This window comes from Gouania willdenowi, chromosome 10, assembly GCF_900634775.1.
Source record: "Gouania willdenowi chromosome 10, fGouWil2.1, whole genome shotgun sequence".
NCBI classification, from domain to species: Eukaryota; Metazoa; Chordata; class Actinopteri; order Blenniiformes; family Gobiesocidae; genus Gouania; species Gouania willdenowi.
Genome location: NC_041053.1, coordinates 34,305,267 through 34,327,875, shown reverse-complemented (window position 1 = coordinate 34,327,875; position 22,609 = coordinate 34,305,267).

The following is a 22,609-nucleotide window of genomic DNA, read 5'->3' as shown; positions in this document are numbered from 1 at the left end:
TTCCTATGGAAATATATTCAAAACTCCCTCCCCAACATACAGGACTCCCAGTAATGGAAGTATGAGCTTCATCTATCAAATAATAAAAGGCTCTTTTTTTCTAGGATTGCTCAAAACATGTTTAATATGTAAGAATGAATCCCTTATGAATGATGAAACTGGTTGCAAACAAACCCAAAGCAAATATTAGAGCGCATTTTGCTTATAGAGCACATTATTCTAGTTCAGTCACATCCTCCACAGCTCAGATAGCCTGTGGTTGAATAAGAGTGCCGAAGGCCTCCAATTATAAAGCTGCTGTGTTGCTGCTAAGCGCCGTATCCATAAATGCAGCAGTCACTCTCATCACTTAAACCTAACAACATTCCTGTCAGTTCAAAGTCTATGGGAAAAAAAACATAATCGCATGAGAAATCCCAAGGACAATCAATATTGTGCTTGCCGAACCTTTCTCAGAGACAACACTAAATTGTTCGACTGGGATGTATGGTGAACCATTTTCAAGTCCAATAGCACTTCAATTGCCATCGCAAAAAAGCTCTCATTCCACAGCAGGTAATGGTGAGCTGCCCTCCACTGCGTTATTAGATGTCATTGAGTGGGCTGCCCTGGGGACGGCAATTACCCTTGTGCTAATGTCTGCCTGCTCACTCCGTCCCCCATTGTCTAGCTAGTGGCTCCACACAATCTGCAGCTGGCTCTCACTATAGCCACTTTGTTTACAGTGGAAGCCTCATGAGATACACATCAGTGGGATTAGATCAGTGCTCTGACCTGCACATTCGGACAGGCACTGCCTACGGCTAATGGCAACAGCTGGCGGGAGATCAGGAGGACACAAACACACGCCACAGCCGCCACATTGTCACAGTTCTATGCAGTGACGTGCCGTGACCACTAGGGTTGGGTAGGCAAGTTGCAAATCGAGACCACCAATGACAATTTCATATGTTTCTGTTAGCAAGTGTTAATTCAATTAAAATCAATTTTATTTTTATGAAGCAATTTCTAACAAAGTCATCCCAATGCGATTATCAAAATATAAAAATCATAATGAAGAAAAAACCCAACAAGATGCACATGAACAAGCATTTAGCCATCTAACAAAATAAACATCATAAACCCCATTAAAGCAACATAAACAATTATTTTATATAGCCTCCATACTCTCCATACAAGATATATTTCATGACACGACAACACATCCGTTGTTTGTGTTGAAAACACAGAAACATGGAGAAAATGACGACAACAACTCAGAACAGCCTCAGTGAGGCACATCCACAAAGTCAATCCTTCCTTTTGTTCCAGCGCTGTGAAAAGTATGAAACATGTTCTGACCTTACCTTTGCTGAAGGTCTGGTAGCTCAGGTGTTGGTCTCCCATCTTTCAAAAGCTGTCAATTTTCCTCAAAAAAAAGTTTCTCTATCATCTCTAGCGCTGTCATCCTGATTGTAGCGTTATCCCGCCCACTCGCTAGAGAACGTAGCAGCAGCGGTCATGTGGCATCTATTCACTAATGTACTGTGAACTTACGTATAGCATTTAGCATAGCACGGTTACGTCCAAAGGCAGCTCTTTACGCTGCCTTTGGACGTAAATGGTTGTAATCTTGGAGACCTGACTGCACATGCGCAAACACGTAAAAACACGCAATAGGAATGGAGGCAGAGGAGCAACGTGCCTTTGGGAGGGGGCGTGGCCTCCCTTTGCCTCACAGCGGAGTGAAAACGAGAACAAAAAAAAGACTGTGTAGCTGTTCCAGGAAATAGCGCTGTTTAGTAATTTGGGCTATGAAACTCACAAAATACGGACACTTTCAAACTTATAGGTACTGTAGGCTATTGGAAATGGAAAAATAAATAATTTATAATAATTTTATATATAATTAAAACAAATAACCAAAATATCAATTCACCCTTGGGTAGGCACTGCCTACCTTGCCTACCCTGAAGGCACGTCACTGGTTCTATGTATTTTATGTGAAACAGACAGAAGGAGACAAATTAAATAAGTGTACAACACTGACACAAAACCTTTGTTTGTGGACACCTCAACACTGCAAGCAAATGCCATTGCTTTACAAATGTTTTATTTACAACAAGAAGAAAAAAAATCATATTAAACTCATTTGTATTTCTCTAAATTTCTAGACACTGACAATAAATGCAGTTTTTGCAACCAGAATCTCTTACACATTTATTTTATTACTGTATCCATTCAATTGGTTTCTTGGCTCAAATGGAAAATTTTGCCACTATTGTTTTTTTTTCATTTTTTTCTTGCTTAATTTCAAAGTATTGTGTATTAGAAGTGTATAGAAAAGAAGATATGCATCATACTGACACTCGTGACCAAATTTGCCCCATTGACTTCCATTGTAACCACATTTTTTCAAATACTGTAATCATAATATATCATAAGGCTTTTTTAAATTAATACCTAATAGATTTAAGCCCTCTACCTTCAAAATAAAGGAATGTAATAACCCCCTACCAACCAGAAACCATTGCATAAAGTTTTAGGGAAATTTCAATGAAAGCCTGGATTTCCTATCATGCTAAATATACAAGGTGTACAAGTGTACATTTTGCTTTAAACTGTCCTTGTGCCAAAAAATAATAATGCATGAACTTAAATTCTGCAATAAATTAATGACACGGTCAAGGCTGTAATATTTTCATCAAAAATATTACACTATTACCCTCATTTTTGGAAATGCAACATATTTAGTCTTATTGTTGCTGAAAAAAATTGAGGTTCTCATAATAAAAAGACATTTTAAACATAAAAAGGTTTTGGAAATTATAATATGTTTTATATCTATGGATTGGTCTAAAGTAGTTGAAAAGGTTCTAAGGTGTGTGCTTATTTGATTTATTTGATATATGTAAATTCGTTGTTTACCAATATTTTTTTCATTTTGCACTTGGTCTCAAACTATCTTTAGTGATTAACTGACTGTGGCTTTGATTTTCTTGATTTCACTGAACATCAACTTCTCAGAGAACTCATAAGATTTCCGTTAATGCAGAGGAGCCATTAGTGTGGTCTCATTCAGTGCAAAGATTCATTTCTTTAACCTTGGTTTTTAGCTGTGTTTGGTGCTTCTGTGGATTTGAACTGTGAGATGATCTGAAATGAACAAACTGCAAACCATCACACTTCCACAGAGCTTTGGTTCTGCCATGATGAAATGGAAATGTTCCATTTTCACTCTATATGCTTTATTTTCAGAATATTTTTATTGATTGTATTCAGTGTTTCAATATAACTCAGTTTTTAAGTGTTACTCTTTGAATATTATTATTCTATTTTAATGTTATACAAATGTTGAATAATTTTAGTAGTTTAAATATTAAAATCAGATTATTTACAATTAAAACCACATAACATAGTAGATCGCGTAGAGCTGTCCGTGGTATAAGTAGCTCGTGAGCAGTTAAAGTGTGAGCAACCTCGGCTTAAAGAAACTATAAATGAATATTATTTTAGCTATAGCTAATGCATGTGTAGTTTGAACTATAAAAATCCTCATAACTTTTTAACTGGTGTTGAATAACTCTCTGGAAAGACAATGTGCCATTTGCTCTGTGCAAAGAGATTTAAGGATCCTCACAGTACTGCTAATTGATCAATGTGTTGCATGGAAACAAACATAGCGTGGATTCAGTTGGTGCACTTTGCAACACATATGCACAATACGCAGGGGAAATCAGCCTCTGTATCTGGTCCTGATGAGACAAAGGCTTAGGGTTTGAAAACGTCTCTGTCTATGAGCATTCAGCAGCACAGATGGAAGGTTGACACGCAGGATAATTGTACTGTTTCTTTAGAGGCAACAGAAGCCATTGTTATACACATTATTGTCAGTGCATGAAGTTTATACCTTTGTGCATCCTATAGCACAGTGGTTCTCAAATGGGGGTGTGCAATGGCACTACAGGGGGTCGAGAAAGTAGAAAACTAACAAATAAAGTGTCAATCTTGGTCCCAGAAATGATAAACTAGAAATTAATCTATATTCGGGAGCCACAAAATCAGTGTTTTTCAACCTTGGGGTCGGGACTCCATGTGGGGTCGCCTGAAGTTTAAATGTGGTTGCCTGAAATTTCTGAAAAATTAAGTGATTTTTCAAATTTTGTAATTATTATTCTTTTTTTCTATTTTTATTAAAACAATCCTCAATAACTGTGTTTCTATACTTTCACTTTGTGAAATTTAAATGTAGTTCAACTAAAATACAATTAAAAAATCTGATCTCAAACATGATCAGAAACTAATTCTAGAAAAAAAATGTCTTTGGAGTCACCAGAAATTGTTGAAAATGGGGTCAAAATGGGGTCATGATCCAAAAAAGGTTGGGAACCACTGCACTAAATACTGTTTCTTTCCACTTATTTACAAAATGAAATTAATTCAAATGTGTGTTATCATTCCATCATTATGCTCTATAGATGTTTTAAAATTGTTTTCGAAGCGAAATGTTGTAGTCGGACAAAGGGCGTACTCGGATTCAGAAAAAAGAGAAATAGCACACAAACACACCTGAGAAAAAGGGTGTTATCCCGGCTGTTTGACTCTTCTTGCACTCCACACGTGTAGCTGTCATCCAGTCTTTTTAAATCCAAGCCTCAGTCACTCGGGTCTCAATCGAACTGAGACTGAGACCCCAATTTCACCCGCAGATAGTGGATGACTGGGAGCTGTCACCTTTGCGTAGCTTTAACAGTGCATCAATCTGTGTTCAATAGCTTTATGGTAGGTTGTGTGGCTCTTTTGTGCACACATGAAAAGGATAAAAGGAAAGCATGCTTTGGTTTGCTTTGTACGGAAGAATCCTCTTCATGAAGAAGGATTAGCTCACAGCAGGAGGCCGGACCTCATTCAACTCCCACACACGCTTCTAAGGCTATATGGTTACTGAGAATACACTCGTTATATTGCTTCATATAAAAAAGTTCTGCAGGTTTGTACTGTATGTAGGACATTATAATCACCTCTTTGAAATCCTTTTTAGAACAGTGCATGTAATATGAAATATGCATTATCTATGGTTGTATCTTATATGGAAAATTCAATTTACATTTTAACAATTAATTGATACGTTTCCTGCACAGCAAGGCAAACACTGCCTGACACCAGGAATTATATATCACACCATTGGGAATATGTGTAAATACCAGAAAATAGTAGCAGATTGAGAGTGGCACTGACAGCTAGGGTAAATGCATGCATGCCTGTATATTGTTTCCTTCTTTATCTGCAGCAGTGGGATTAAATTAGGATGGAAACATTCATTTCTGCAGAAGTGCCAGACTTACATGCGTTAAGGAGCATCTTCAGTATGAATTATGACTGAGAGGCAAAAAATGGTTTTATGCAGATTTGCAGCTGGTGTTACTTGATTGCTGTTGGAAATAAAAGGTCAATGAGTTGCTTCATTTAGGTAGCAGGTGTTTTACTGGAAGCCCTTTAGATAAAATTGACGTATTGGTTGCAGGTAATAGTCTATTAGCATCTTTTGCCTTTAGGATTGTTTTTTTCTTGTCAAGTTAATAGACTATTTAATTAGTCTTTTGTGTAAAAGTTTTCCACCTATTGACTGAAGATCTACCCCATATAGAAGTCATTAATCTGATTTAAATTCCTATTCACGTAGAAAAAACCCCATCCATAATCTGTATTGAAAACATGGTCTGTTATTAATACTTGTTCAATGTTGTGCAGTAAAGTTGATTTAACATATTGCTAATTTAGTTCTTTGAGTAATACTTCTCAGACATATTAAGCAAAGGGCCCAGAACAGATAATTGGTTATGACTAATTTCCAATTGCAATATTTGAAATAAAAATCTGTTTGTGTAAGTGTGTTTATTTTAATTTATTTTATACGTTAATAAAAAAGCAGATTTTCTGATATATTCTGTTATTGCTCTGCTGGTATCTTTACAGCAGAAACAAATCAATCCCAAGCTTTGACAGTCTACATGCTGATGTGCCCTTGAGCAAGGTAATGAACCCCCACGTTATTCCAGTGAATGACTCTACCTGTTGGCATTTTATGTGATGTAAAGTGCTTTGAAACTACTCAAGAAAAGAGAAAAAGCGATAAACTTTAGTAGTAATGTGTGAAATTTTACATGATGGCATTTATTACATTATACAGGACAAAAATGTTTGCATTGTCATGGTACAATATAGGTCTAAGATAAACATCCACGCAAGTTTATTTGTTTTATTAAAAAAAAATTAATAAAACTGAAATAATGTTTTTAAAAACCTCAAAAACTGCTTCTGCTTGAAAGCAAGTAGTTAAAATACTGTACATCCCTTAGTTCAAAGTTTATGTTGACAGTCAGATGTGTAAAGAGTACTGATATATCCTATTTAAGTAGAAGTACTGTTACTTGATTGAAATTGCACTCAAATACAAGTAAATCATACATGAAAAACATACATACAAGTAAAAATTTGCCTAATTGAATAATACTCAAAGTTAAAGTTACTAGTTACTTTCACCATCCACGTTTATATATATTTAATAATAATCTAAGGTAATAACAGTGCTAAAAAGATTGTTGTGGTTGAAGACGCTGAGCAATAACAATAGCTGTGATTTTTGTAACTAAAAAAATAAAAATATATAGACTATAAAGGTAACTTTATAAAAAATCAATCAATCAAAACGTACTTAACTTACTGCCAATGACATAAATATACGTCAATTGTGTTTTTCAACGTGGTTGCTAGGAAACACTCTGGCGGAGGTCTCTCATGAATATCGGAGCTGTAGTGTGATGCAGTGCCCAACTCCTGCCCTGTAGATGGCAGCACTGCAACTTTGGATAAGAAAATCATCCGCGATGGGCATAAATAACCGAGGAGAAATCAAGTTAACGAGGGAGAAAATGGCGAATCGAGAGCAGACGTTAAGCATGTGGAGATTAATCGATACAAATCGGGTATCCAGATACATACGTGCTCGATGCGAGTATATTAATTCATTCAGTGTGCATCAGTGCAATTTACAGGTGAAATCGAGATGCATTGGTCACTGCATGCCCGCATCTGTAAAATCCATGGTTGCATCGATTTATTCACGGTATATTTTTTTTTTTGAAATACTTGAATTTCATGTTGTATTTAATTTTACCCTGTGTTTCTGAGTACGACAAACTTAGGAGCTCACCTAAAGAGAAAACATGGTGTCGATACAGTCGCCGCTGCTCCCGCTAACTCAGATTCCTCCGTGGCAGAAAATAAACCGAGGACCAGAAAAACAGGTGAGACAAGTATCGCAAGTTTCTTTTCCCAAGGCGCTACTCTGACAAGCATCTGCTAAAGCAATAAGTGATCGCCTACTTATTTTGCAAAGACATCCAGCCTTATAGTGTTGCAGAACATGAGGGCTTCAGACAGATCCTCCGCACAATAGATCCCAGGTACAACAAGTGTTCAGCATAGCAGGTGATATTGTGACAGCAGAGCATAGTCTGCTTCTTCCTGAACATGTGGACCAACTAATCTTCCTGAAAAAACCTTGAAAAAAAGCCACATGAAACAAACCACTAAGTTAGGTGTTTGCATTTAGAGACAGATCTGTTTTAAAAATTGTTTTATTTTATTTACAGTATTTATTTTTTGTGTTATTTACTTTGAATATGACTCAGTGAAAGTCAGACACTCAGTGAGAAGGGTCTGTTTACAGCAGTTGCGACTGCCAAATAATAGTTTGGATTTTTTTTTCTTTTTTTTTCCGCACAAAATAGTGAAAGACATACCGTAATTGTGAAAGGTTGTCTGGCAGACAGGAATATGGGATATGTATTCCTGTTTAAGTTATGACAGCGTGATAAAAATGGTTCCAAATGTGAGGAAACAAATCCTGTTATGTTGAAACTTGTTCTATATCCCAACACTGTGAAAAGGTCTGATTTTTAAGAGGCCAAAAAGAAGATACATAAAGTGATGCATAGTTGTAGTAGATTATAAGCAAAATGTGTATTTTAAAAAAAAATTGCGCGGCTTATGAGGATTGAAATAAATGATAAATCCTCTTCCTCTAGTACTTTACTGAATTGCAGCTTCTTATTTTCTATTTAAATTGTTGGTATAATTTTTTTGCATCATGTTGTAACCTATCGCAACAAATTGCATTGTATCACATTGTGTAGAATTGAATCATCATCAAAACAATATCAAATTGTATCGAATCGGGAACAGGGGTGAATCGTGTTGAATTGTATCGCCAGGGGACTCAATGAATCGATAATGTATCGTATCGCTAGAAGTGTATTGAGCTGCGTATCGAATCGTTGTCAGTGATGATGATTCACATGCTTAACTTGGAGAGAAGAAAGTGAGAGTGGAAACAGTTAAAGAGAAGACAATTAGAGAGAGGACGCTTAGAGAGATGACAGTGAAACTGAAAATGGTGAAGTTGAAGCAGCTGTGTGTCGACTAGTGAAAGTGATGCAATCATAACAGATGACGATCCACAACCCGGGCAAAGCGGTGAGACTAGGCGTGTCCACGACGCAGCATTTCTTCAAAGCCCAGCTCATCTGACGACTCTGAGTCGGATGAATTCAGCGAACCTGATCCAGATTCTTCTGATGATTGGCTGCCATCTGGATCAACTGGGAGCAGCAGAAAGACATGAATGAGGTAAGAACTAACTTGTTTTCTAACTAAAGATTGATTTGATTTGATTTGCTAATTCGCTAGTTAGCTTCAAAGCAATCCTCCCTTCCCCCTCCTTCACTCCACACCACTTGAACACCAATTTGTCCCACTATATTCATATAGGCTAGTGTAAAATCTGTTTGCCAGTACTGATGTGAAGCAATTTCCAATGTACAGATTGTGCATCCAGCAGAGATCCCCTTTCTGTTGGCAGAGCTTAGGAAGCTAAAAAAAAGTATCTTTCTCCACATCACACTGCAGCAAAAAAAAAAGAAATAAAATCTGTTTGGTAATTGTATATATTTCTATACGGTACAGGTCATGCATCCAGCAGAGAACCCACTCCTGTTGACAGAGCTAAGAAAGGTAAAAAAAATATATAATATATATATATATATATATATATATACAGTATATTTCTCCACATCACATTGCAGTTATTTTTAATGGTAATTGTATATATTTCTATAATATACAGGTTGTGCATCCAGCAGAGGTTGTGGGCAATACTCTGGCTGGTATCAAACAGACAGGTAGCCAAATGAGATCCCCTTTACTGCAACCCCTGGACCTCGGAATGCTACCGCAGAGCTGGATCCTGACGAGCTGCTCCACCGTATTGCAGATCAGACAAACTCGTAGGCCAGTCAGTGTTTTCAGCCACATTCTGAAAGTCTGCCACATAGCAGAGGTAATGTTTGGAGTCCAGTGTCAGTCGCAAACCTTGAACTGTACTGGAGTGTGGATGAGGTAGATGCAACACCCTATTTCACTCAGACCATGTATTTTTCCTCCATTACAATAATAATGCATCACAGGATGCAAGTGACAAATGTATAAAATTCACCCAGTGTTAGAATACATTGTGGAAAAGTTCAGAGAGATGTACCAACCAGAGTGAAATGTTTGTATCAATGAGGGAATGATGCAGTGGCAGGGGCGCCTGTCTTTCAGAGTCCAACCAACAAAAGCCAGTGAAGTATGGGATCAAATCCTACATACTGTGTGACTTAGCCACAGGGTACTGCTTCAACATGCGGGGAAGCTAGTACTCTGCCAGATACCGTGTTCTCACTCCTTGATTGTTTACCTGATCATGATTACACGCTCTATATGGAAAACTTCTACAACTTTATAGCACTGTGTGAGCATTTACTAGGGGCATAACAATTGTCTGTGGAACACTGAGGAAGAATAGGGGGAACCTAAGGTCATCAGTGACCTGACAAACACTGACCTGGGGGTGGGGAAAAGAGTTATGTGGTACAATGAGAGGGTGATGGTGGTAGCAGAACAGGACAAATGATTGGTGAAGATGGTGACAACCTGCCACCAGGATAGGATGCAGAGGGTTGAGGTGTGGCAGAGGGGACAGAAAGTCCAGGTTCCTCAGGTAAAACCAGAGTGTGTTGTTGTGTACAGCTCCACCATGAATGGGGTGGATCAGTTAGACCAAAATATTGCTAACGACCCCTTCATCCGGAGGTCCCTGAACTGGTCCAAGAAGTTTGTTGCCTATGTGTTCCAAATAAACATGTTTAACGCATTTGTCCTCGACAGAGCGAGAAAGTGTAAAATCCTCTTGGAGTTCATGCCGACACATTTCTTAGCATTATACTTTAAAATTATTACTGCCACATTAGCGAGCAAACAATAAAGGAATATAGAGTGGTATAAGGAGGTTTGGAGAGTCCATCTTTATGCAGCAAAGTCTCACGGGATGAGATTTCACAGGAGTTGCGAGGCTCCTGCCCAAAACATTTTTGCAAAAATTCCTAATGGAAACCCATCTACTGTCATCATTGGTCAGTGATCAGTCATGGATGGATGCCGCACTGTGTTTAAACCACCATCTGTATATTTCAAAGGTAGTTAAGCTAATTATCTTGTCAACAAACATGCATGAAGCCTTGGGATTACAGCAGCCTTTTTACCTGGACCCTCAAGTCGGCTTGTGATTTCCTCCTCCTTTATTAGTCATCCATCCCTTTATTTTACTGGTTCTCTGAGGGCTTCTTCTCCTTTCCTCCATACAACGACTGTGCATCAGCAGGTGATAACTCACTTCATTTCATTTCCGCTGTTGTGCACATCTTTGAGCTGGAAAGCACAGATGCCCAACCGAACAATCCGTTTTCCTGTCTCACATTCACGTGCATGCATAATGCATGACAAAATGGCATTCCAAGGAGAGGGTCCAGAAAGAGAGCGCTATTTTTAGTATGCACCTCACAACAGGCATCACCCTTCCTGATAGACCTCAGGTTCAATTACAAAGCTTTGGTGTGGATCGTCAATCACAAGCTGCACACACAAGGGCGTAGTTTGGGGGGCGACGTGTTAAATCCCAGGACTGTTTGTCTTCTCTGTGTTCTAAAGATTTTAAAGAAATCACTTATAATGCAATCAGATAAATGGAGATACAAACACACAACTTGGAACAATGTGTCACTGGCTCCGCGTATAGAGTGAGAATAAAGAAGGCCTTCAAAACATCACATCAAAAGACAGACAGCGTGAGAAAAAGAAAATATTGTTCTTGTCTGCACTAAAAAAAATGAAAACTTTACAGATGAAAGAACACTGGCTCTCTCTTGCTTTTTAAAGAATAAAAATCAATTTTCAGTTTGGGTGCTGTTGGTCTATGCATGCTAACTCTGACTCTGCTTTTTTTTTTTTTAAAGATTCCTATACATAATACAGATTAACTTATACTACTAAAAGCCTGATTTAGTAAGATAATAAATAAAGATAGTATGTAAAGAGTGCTACATTTCATATTCACTCAAATATACAGTATATGTGTGCTGTGGGTTTGCCTCTTACTAAGATTTCCAATGTAGACAACAAGAGGTGTTAAACCCACCCTGTATAAATTAGTGATTTTTTAACTCTGAAGCTTGAGCGTTAATGTTCGACGGCTTATTAGGGCTACATTGAAATAAAAAAAAAAATCTGAGCAATACGAGATTAAAGTATTATTTCGAGAATAAATTTGTAATTTCAGAAGAATAAAATCATAATTGTATTAGGTATAAAGTCATAATATTTAAATATAAAAGTCATACTTTTATGAGAATAAAGCCATATCTTAAGAAACCCTGTTGAAGTGAATGCAACTAATACTGACAGCCCTTAAGTGCTCCACATTCTCTGTAACGCACGAGTGACCGCAACACACACAAGGTCCTGTTTGTATTTCAGTTTTAATCTCATAAAATTATGACTTTTTTCTGGAAATATTATGACTTGAATCTCATAAAATTACGATTTTATTAAGATACAACTTTATTCTCATAAAATTACAACTTTATTTCAATTCTGTTTATTGGTTCCTCTTACGTCGCAAATACGTAACTCCTCCAGGTCCTGTATATTGTGTTTATGCTAGCATCGAGTGAAGCTCCTTCCACCATATAGTTGTTTGTTGTCCACTGCGGAGAATCCACCTCCTCCACCTGCAGCTGTGCTGTCCTCTGTGCTGTGTTTGTAGCGTCTCTGTTGCTACGCTAGTCACTTTCAGGTTCTGTACACTCTGGACACGAGAGACGGACTGGTACTGATCGTTGTCTTTAATTTGCCCTTTCACACTGGTTCACACACACACACACACACATGGCTGATGAAGTCACATGTAACAACAGGGACGGCGTCTCTGAAGGTCCATTTATAGAAATGAAAACAAAGGCTAAACTAAAGCAACAATAAGTGCAGTTGTACTTTTGGTTAATATGTTCTTTTTTACAGAATAATTATTTGTTTTATGTTCAAGTTCAAAAGGAGCACTGTAAATATTATCAAATGTTTGTAGTCAAAATATGTAATATGTTGTAATAATAATAATAATAATAATAATAATAATAATAATAATTAATCAATTTTATATCACGCTTTTGTATATATTATTCAGTGAAAACAATCTATACCTGGTGGATTAAAAGAGAGCTGATGTCCCTGCAGGAAATTGAAGGGACAAAGATAATATAATAAAGAGTTAAAGCAAACAAATCCATCTATTATTTAATTCCCTCACCCAATGAGAATCAATAAGAGAATCGGTAAGGAATTGAATCAATGAGCAGTATCAATAATGGAATCGGAATCGCTAAATTCTTATCAATTCTCATCCCTAGTTAAAATAGAGCAAACAATATTAAAGTCTGTGTGTGAGAAGGTTGATGGCACTATGGGGCAAGACAAGATACAAAAGGAAGGTTAGTCAGTTTTGTTTTTAATTAATTTGTTCCAAAAATGTTGATCATGCAGAAAAAAATCAATTCTTTCACAGTGCAGCTGAATCGGTCTGGACTTTGATTGGAAGCGCTCCCCCATGTTGTCATATGAGGGCTTGTCCAAGATTTTAATCTAATGCATCAAATATCATTCATGAAAACAAAATCATCTGACATTTATATTTAAATGTAACTCTAGGATTGTGGAACACGACACTTGAAAAAAAAAAAAAAACAATTTGTTCAAAACCTTAAAACTAACAAATAAAACTAAAAGTCTTCACAATTTACCAAGGTTTCCTAGATGTCCTGCAGGTGATAGCTGACTACTAAGTTACTCTTTTATCAGTTCAGGACTAAAATGCGGGTCTGAGAGCAAAGAAAATAACTTTTCAACCATTTTGGAATATTCAGCTATAGTTTCAAGAAGTGTAAATTAGTTTTTTTTTTTTTTTTTTTTTTTTTAATGCAGTGGATGGAATTTAAACTAGTTGAAAACTACTTTAACCCTGCACTGCATGTGACATTTCACAGAGAAGCAGCTGCAGCCTGTTTCCCCCCATACTCCACTTTCAGCCTTGAGTTGTGTGTGTAAAAAAAAAAAGTAAGACAGCTTCCTTTTGAATGACATTATCTTGAGTTCATTCTGCCTACCTGGTCTGCACAGCATGGCTTTTCCTGCAGCGAGCTGATGAAACTTTCTGATAGTTTAACATTACAAGTAATCAAAAAAGTACATTTCATATTATTCTGCTGCATGACACTGTGCTATCCAAGGAGTCCCGAATTAATTGGTGGATTCATGTGCATGCAGATGGCTGTGTGCGCCATCGCCACAAGTCTATTGCATTTTGAGAGACAGGCTGAGATTACTATCTCCAGGATGGATTGCCAAGTATAGGCTGCTTCAAAATACCATCAAACACAATGCTTGCTAAAGGGTGTTTGTTAATGTTTTGCCTCTCTTGGGACCGAGAGTATTTCTGCTCTAGTTTCAACGTTTGAAACAGCACTCCCTCTTTTGTTCTTGCATTTGTTGCAATGTGTGCTTGTGTGTGAATTAGTTTTGCATAAGAAAAGAAACAAACAGATGCAGCCAGTCACTGTGATACAGGTGCATTCTCAGCTTGCCTCATTTTGCCTCTGCAATTTAGGCGTTTGAATTGATTGCAGAGCAAAACAACACTCCCAGTTTAATTCCATTTTAATGGCATCGCTGCAAAGCAGACCCTTGCCTCTAGAGATGTACGGGAAGGATCTTATTAACTATATTGTGTGCGCCTCATTATATTTCTTCCCTAGGAACAGCCTGCATTTTTGTTTTACCTTGAATAATTAGAAGTGCAGGGAAGAACATTTTGAGTACACATGTAACCCACACAAAGCTCAGCAGGTAATTCCTCCAGGGAGATGCAAATTTTAGTCATAAATGGCAAAAGAATGAGGGCTATAAATGTCAATGACATTTTATGTTGAGAAAATGACGATCCTCAATACACATAAACTGTGGCTGTGATTAGACGAATATTTATGCATGTTGACTTTGTTAGTTTTTTTTCCTCCTCCAAAAGTCAATAACTCAGCCATGATGTAAATAATTTATGCAGGCATCATCTGAAAATGTTGTTTTCTGCTTGGTCCGAGTATTGAACACTGGGTATTGACCAGAAGCCAAGGTGTCAGATTCAATTGGAGAAACATGAAGTTGCCGTATTAATGCGGTTTTGTTTTCCTCTCATTAGGTTCATCTCACCATCACGTCTCCCGCAATTGTTTGCTAAGAAAGCCTTTCTAAAGCATCTAAAGACATATAATAATGTAACCGTTGTTTTCAAGGCAGTCGGCTAGACTAGAGAAAAGCAAACCATGATTATTTTTTTCTGTCAAAAAATGTTACGTTTAGTTTGCCTTAAATCACATTTGAGCACTTTTTTCTGTGTTTTTTTTTTAATTATCTAGTCTAGTTTTCTAATGTTTTAGTGATTTAGTTGTTCCTAAAACCTCTTTCTAATGTTTAATAATTATATTTGACACGTGATTGAAAAACAAATTGGAGACCTCTCCTGCTAGAGCATGAACATGCATTAACTTTAGTCGGAAAGCCAATAGAAACACCTCAAAACAGCTGAATGTCATGTCACACTCCTGGATTTCTAAAGCTCTCATATAGAGCCAAGATAAGGAGCACAGGTCCCGTTTCCTATCAGAACACTTCGAATTACAGAATGCTTATAGGTGATTATGGATTTTTGACCAAATGAAACAACATTAAAAAAAAAAAACTTCCATACTGCAGCTTTAAGCTACTAACGTGGCCAAATAATGTGGTAGCATCCACATAATCTATATTTGTTTTGGCATTTCTAAACTTTAAATTTAACCCTCCCGTATAAGATCACGCACATATCCACCTGCTAATGCCTGACCTAGACTGTGTTATGGCAATTTTTATATTCATCATAATATCGTCAAATGTGTGTTCATGTGTACAATTTGTCATGTTTTAATACATGATGACTCCATTACTCTTTGCACTTTTGAACAGCTGAATCATGTTAGATTAAACAGTACAGATCGTATTGTACTCAGTGCAACACAGAGTCTCTGCTGAAGGCCAAAACTCAAACTCACGTGCAGATATGCACGCACACACACACTATCAAGGATAGATAAGAGTGGCGCCCAATCTTCCTCATAATATACACGTCTTCATCATCCTCAAATGTTTCCACTGTTGAGCATCTGACTCCCTCCTTCTCCTCACCTCAGGGTGGAACTTTTCTGTTATCTGTATAAAAGCTTAAGCTGTGAAACTGTTAGTTAGAGTGGGTCTTGCCTTTTTGCTCTGCCACGAGCCTTTTGCCTTTCATTCTTTCAGGATGGAAGCTTCATTTTTACTCCTTTTTATTTTATTTTATAATAAATCTTTTTTATAAAATCATCAATGCTCCGACTGGACTCCATCATTCAACCAGAGCAATAAATCATTCCTCCAAATGAGGTCAACCGCAAATTTGCCGTAACAACTGCAACCACAGAGGAAAGCACGATGTCAAAGGAGAGACAGCAACATGTTCACTTTGTAATACTCTATGTATGAAGTAGTCCCTCGCGATAACGCAGTTCACCTTTCGTGGCCATGGTGTTTTGCTTATTTTTTGGCAGTGCAATTGTGGATGCATTTTTTTACAGCGTATGAACGCACATTGTGTTCTGGCTAATGCTGCGTTCACCCATCAGCAACACATCCAGCTCGATGAGTTTCACTGCCTGCTGAAGCGAGGAGCTGCACTCCCTATTCTCCTCTCACAAACATAAACCACCAGTGAAAAAAGGCGGTGTGATTAGAGGCTAATGCTATCCTAGCTCAGTGAAAACTACAGAGAAAACTTTTACCTGCTACTACCACCTCCTCGCTGATTCCCCTCCACGCCAAATCCTTCCTAGTCCGTTCCCGGTTATAAAGGTCATATGAGCTAACTAGCTAATATTTGCTTGGGACCTGCAAAAGAATAACATTTTGTGTGTGTGTGCGTGTGTGTTTGGGGTTAGCTAAAATATTAACTAAAAACCCATTTTTCTCTTTGCTAGTTTCTGTTGCTTTTTACAAATGATTTATTTTATTTTTATCGGTCTTCAGACTTTTCTTAGAGGCCACTGGAGAGTTTATCTTCTTATGCTCACAACTTTCCCAACAGCTGTTTTATTATAACTTCATATAATATATCAAATTAATGTGTAAACCAACAGTGTATGGTCCTGCAAACCTAAATCACATTTTGGAGGTATAAATATAAATAAGCAACGTATAATTTCACTGCCTAACTGCCAGAATTGTGGCCCTTTATGAAATAAGCACTGTTTTGGGACCAGCTGGAAAAGGCAGTCAAGAAAAAAACACCTTCTACAAGGACCACGGCAAAAATCCACATTGTGAAATCGACTGAATATTGTTGTCATCCAAACAGTGCAGCACACAACCGTCACACTCCAGCCCCAGGGCTCACTGTTCAGCTGCTGACAGAAACAAGTACAGCTGAGCAAATTCAATTTTATACTTTTCTAAATATATTCTCTGTTGATGGCTGACCAAAAGGTCAATCAACTAAATGTGTTATCTAACTATGGCACAATTCTCCCATCGTGCAATTAAAATAAGTTTCAATCAAAGCTCAAAAATAAATATTTTATTGTCTTTTGAGGGTGGTGGTTCATTTTTCAAGATGCCCTGATGTTTGTTTGCTGGTCTTCATTGACCGGGCTGTTCTAGGAAGACGTGCTTATCGCAAGACCTCAGGGCACCTGTGGTAATCCTTGAGAAGAGATGACGTCAAAAAAAGAAAGTGGAGCAAGGGATTGTGAGGAATGTCATCAACTGTTGTTGAGAACTGGACGGATGAAACAGGAAACAGACGGAAAACTAAGTCTGACGTCAAAATTAGAATGAAGGGTGTTCACATTAGATAGTTTAAAAAGAATGAGTATGCGGGAATTACTCAAATGTATACGATTTGGGAACATTTTTTAAGTATGCACAGTGGTGCGTGACACCTGGGGGGTCGGGGGGCAAAATTTTGCTATATGGTGGCTTTTGGTGCATTATATTCAGGGACGTGCCGTGACCACTATGGTTGGGTAGGCACATTGCAAATCGAGACCACCAATGACAATTTCATATGTTTCTGCTAGCAAGTGTTAATTCAATTCAAATCAATTTTATTTGTATAAAGCAATTTCAAACAAAGTCATCTCAATGCGCTTATCAAAATATAAAATTCATAATAAGAAAGAAAAATCCCAACAAGATCCACGTGAACAAGCATTTAGCCATCTAACAAAATCAACATCATAAACACCATTAAAGAAACATAACCAATTATTTTATATAGCCGCCATACTCTCCCAACAAGATATATCTCATGACACAGCAGCACATTCGTTGTTTGTGTTGGAAACACAGAGAAAATGACGACAACTCAAAAAAGCCTCAGTGAGGAGCATCCACAAAGCCAATCCTACGCTCCTATGTTGTTGTTCATGAGTCTCCAAAACACCAGAAAAATCTCCAATAACACAAGATAAAGTCCATACATTTGTCACTAGTCTATGTTGAGAAAAAAGTCCATGAGCCAACCAAGAGCGTTCAGGAAATATACCAGTAAGGGAGGTTCAGTTTTGGAGCGGAGAGAGGATTCTATGAACTGCAGCTTTAAGAGCGATTCCACTGCCGCCTATGCTTCTGAACATCCCTACAAGAAGTTGAAATGTCAAGATTAAAGTTGAAAAGATTAAATTAAAGACAAAATGTTGAAAATGAACTCAAAATACGATATTGTGATAAAAGTCAAATTTATGGAAGCTGACTGGGGCCAATTCACTATATACTGTACAACAACAGTCTCCATTAAAACAGGCCCTAATTTGTTTCCGTAGCTCTATAGCCACAGACGGACTAAATGCTCCACCTCCAAATTTCACTGTTTTTTCTTTCTGAACAGATTCAGTTTTTGGCAATATTTCTTCAAAGTCCTTAAAAAGATTACAATGCTGTGTTAATGTGCTAAAAAAGAAAGAATCACTTTGTCATTAAACCCAACTTTGAAGTTTAACGCATTCATCGATTCATCGCATTCGTCGACGCTCAGCTTTTTGTAGCCGTATGGTGAATTGGCCCTTGTCAGCTTCTGTAGATTAGACTTCATTAGCAAGCCTTCGACTTTTATCACGATATTGTATTTCAAGTTTATTTATTTTCCTATTTTGACTTTATTCTTGTCTTTTCGACTTTAATTTCAATATTATATTTGTTTAATTATTTTTCTCGACATTTGACTTTATTCTCGACATTTCATCTTTACTCTTGATTTGCCTAAAATTATTTTCTCCATCAAAATCCTCTTCCGTAGGATATTGATCCTTATTCTTACCAAAGCCTAATCACTTTTTCCTTAGTCTATTTTGGATATTTCCTAAAGATTTCATCAAAATCCATCCATTGATTTTGATTTAGACTATTCACAGATAAGTAAATGCAGACAAAAACAAAACCTCCTTGGTGAAGGTAATGATAAAGAAAAGCACCAACAACCTGCTAATAGTGCTGCAGAAACACTAAGTTTTGGTTCAAATCTCTCTTGTAACCTGAGCCCCATCGCCACACGTACATTCAGAAAGCATTAATAACCCTAAATTGAAGCTGATCTAATGAGCACAAACACTAGCGTTGTTAAATATGTGTCTCGTTCCTTACTCTAATTACACGTTAATGGGCCCGTGCTGAGCTCATTTGTCGCAGCATGACCGAGCAGTAAATAACGGCTCTTTAGAAGGAGTTTGTGAGAGACTCACCTCACGCAGAAAGGGCCTTGCCTATTGATCCCAACTTGAGTTATTCAGCTCACGGTAAGAAAAAACATTGCATGTCAGCTCGCCATTGGACTTTCCATTGAAGGTCTATATTTATCCATGTCTGAAGTAATCAGGCTAATTAAAGAACAGGGCTTTTAAACTTTTAACAAAGCAATGAGGAAAAAAAGCTGGATAAATCAAAGGTCATTAACTTTTGAAACCAAACATAAGGGGTTTGGCTATTGTAATCAGTTTTTCTTTATTAACCAAAGGCAGTACTCTAATGTTGTAGTTTACACTTTTACCTCATAGTCGTAAAAACCAAACAATAAAATTATTAGACGAGGATGGGTAGACTACAAATCAAACTTGATCTAGTTTAGTGCAGACATTGGCAAATGCGGCCCCCAAAGTAAACAAAATGTAACAAAATGACACAAATACAGAAAACAATCTAAAAAATACACAAAACTACTCCTTAAAAATGCTAAATTACCGTAGTTTCTAGGAGTGGGGGAAAAAATTGATTCACTTAAGAATCGCGATTCTCATCATCCATAATTCTGAATCGATTCATAAACTTTTTTTGTTAAAAAAACATTTTTTTTGCAAGTCAAACAATTCAAGTAGAAACACAAAATTAAACAACAAACAAACAAAAAACAGACAAAGTACAGGACACAAGCAGTTATACAATTTTTGTATTCACTAAGAGTTGAGACTTACTTCTGGAAGAAAGGGGCAGTTGGCCTAAGCTGTCATTTTGGCAATTTTATTCATACAAGTGATTTTTTGTACAGTAAGTAAGTTTTTATTTGTTTAGCATGAACAAATGTTACCATTTGTCTTAAGTTTGCCTTTGTGTGATTACATCAAAATTATCTTATTCAAACTATATTGTTTTGATGACATAATTTGTCTTAACACACTATGCATTATCAATTTTTGAATCGAGAATCGATTTTTAATCAAATTGTGACCCTAAGAATTGGTATAGAATCATGAGACACCCAAAGATTCCCATCCCAAGTAGTTTCACAAAGGGACAACTTAAATACACAAATGTTCTCTAGAAACGACGACGAGAAACATACCTAAAAATAACAGAAAAACACACAAAATGACAAAGCTAACAACAAAATTATGCAAAATGACCAAAAACACAAAAAATGCCCAAAATACAGAAAATAACATTAAAAATACACAAAACAGCAAACATACACAAAATCACTTCATAGAAAATGCTAAATGAGTGAAATTTCACAAAAGGACAACTAAAAACCACAACTGTTCTCCAAAAACACACAAGACGACTCAAAATATACCCAAAAATAACAGAAAAACACACTAAATGACAACAAAAATGACTCCAAAATCCAAAAATAACAACAAAGTAATGCTTATTCTTTCCTGTAATAATGCTTATTTGTCATTATTCTAATTGCGTACATGACTGAAGATAATGTTGCTCTTGGATCAGACAATCACATTTGTTTGGCCCCTGCTGGAATAAAATCTGCCCATCTCTGGTGTAGTGTGACACTACTCAAGGTTTAGCATGATTTAGAATAAGAATATTAGCATTTTACGCAAACATGCCTCTACTACCAATCAGAGGCACCTACAAAGATCAAGTGTTACTGTTGCTGGGGGCTGCTGGGTCCCCCTGGTGCTAGTGCACAATTGTGGGTCTCCCTGTGCCGGTAGTTCTTAATTTGTCAGCTTGTGTGCTGCAAACTGTGCGCTTTTTTCTGTCTGGAATGGATTAGTTTTCTTTTGTAATGGCTTGTGTTGCACCACAAAATGTGTTTTATTTTGATTATGTATTATACCTTGTCATCTAGTTATTTATTTTTTTCAAACAGTTAGTTTTTTGTTGAATCTTTTGCCAACTCTTTAGTTTGTGATAAATCACTTTTTTTATTTTAAAACCTATGTTTTTGGTTTAAAAAAGAGTTTTAGATTAAAGAGTAACTAAACACTGAGGTTTTGACTGATGTGCGTCTAGGCTGGAAATTCCATAAAAGCCATAAAATTCCATAAAAATGGGCAGGTCATGTTCTAAGAGAACTGCTTGGTCAGGAGGCGGGACTTGTGTACTCGCTCAGATCTTATCCAACACTAAACCTAGTCCCGATCAAGATAGGTGTTCAGCCTAAGTTACCATGGTGGATTTAGCCCAGTAAGAAGTTAGTCAGTGTGGTAGTTCAGGTCTCACTGAATAAATCCCAGAAGTTAGCGCAAGTCAGCTTTGTAATACAGGCCCATCACGTCTGAAGTCCAGATACGGTGACTGTAGAAGGTGGACTGTTATATGAAGTCTTTGAACACTTTTATAAATGTGACTGCATGAATCTTTTGTCGTATTGAAACAGAGGATTACATTTGTGGAGAATGAAGTAAAAGCATTCCTGAATGACTAAAGGCTTCAGAAAAAGCTGATGCTTTTATTTCCTATCTTATTTATTTATTTATTCAGTTTATTTCCGACATGGTTACGTTCACTTTTTTTTTTTTTTTACATTTTTTTTTTTTTTTTGTACATGCCGAAAAAGGAGACGAGAGAAGCAGTTTGCTTATCTGGGTCCCGTCCCCTGTTTTACCATCGCAAATTTACATGGGTTTACATGTCTCTCTGGTCAAACATTCTTGAGTTGTTCTGAACAGTCCTTTTTGTGTATTCTCATCTGTAGTCAGTGTTGTCTTTTTTTTTTTATTATCTTCCTCCTCTCTATCGTTGTTCGTGTTGGCCTTGTTCCCTGCCAGACGTTGTTACCGTTCCTCCAGTGCAAGAACAGTTCCTCTTTCGAAGGTGTTTGGAAGTTTTTTCCCTTTTCATCCATAGTGTCACCACTCGGGAATGTCTCTTTTGGACACACAAGTTTGCAGCTTGTTTTGTCTCTACATCAAGGTTAATCCAGCTGTTGTTAGTTCTATTGGCAGTGTTGTATTTTCCACTGTTAGATTTAACTTATATAAACACATTATTATATCTTAGTTCATAAGCAAGGTAGTAATTTTATTGTACAGGAAAACGTGTTTCTAACTGCACATATGACAATAAACACTTTGAATTTAAATTTAATGTAATCCTTAATCACCCCACCACCTAGCAATTCAAATGAATAAATGACAGACCTTTTTTACTCTTGGTTTCCACATTTAATTCAGTCTCCGTAAAATAATCACAGTCTTATTATTGTATTTTTCTTTCATGTTGTGCCTTTTTGTTGTTGTCTTGTGTATTTTGTTGTCAATGGTGTGTTTGTCAAGCCACTTTGGGCTTGTAATCTGAGGTTTGCCGGTTCAAACCTCATCTGGGCCATCACTGGGGGATGTTG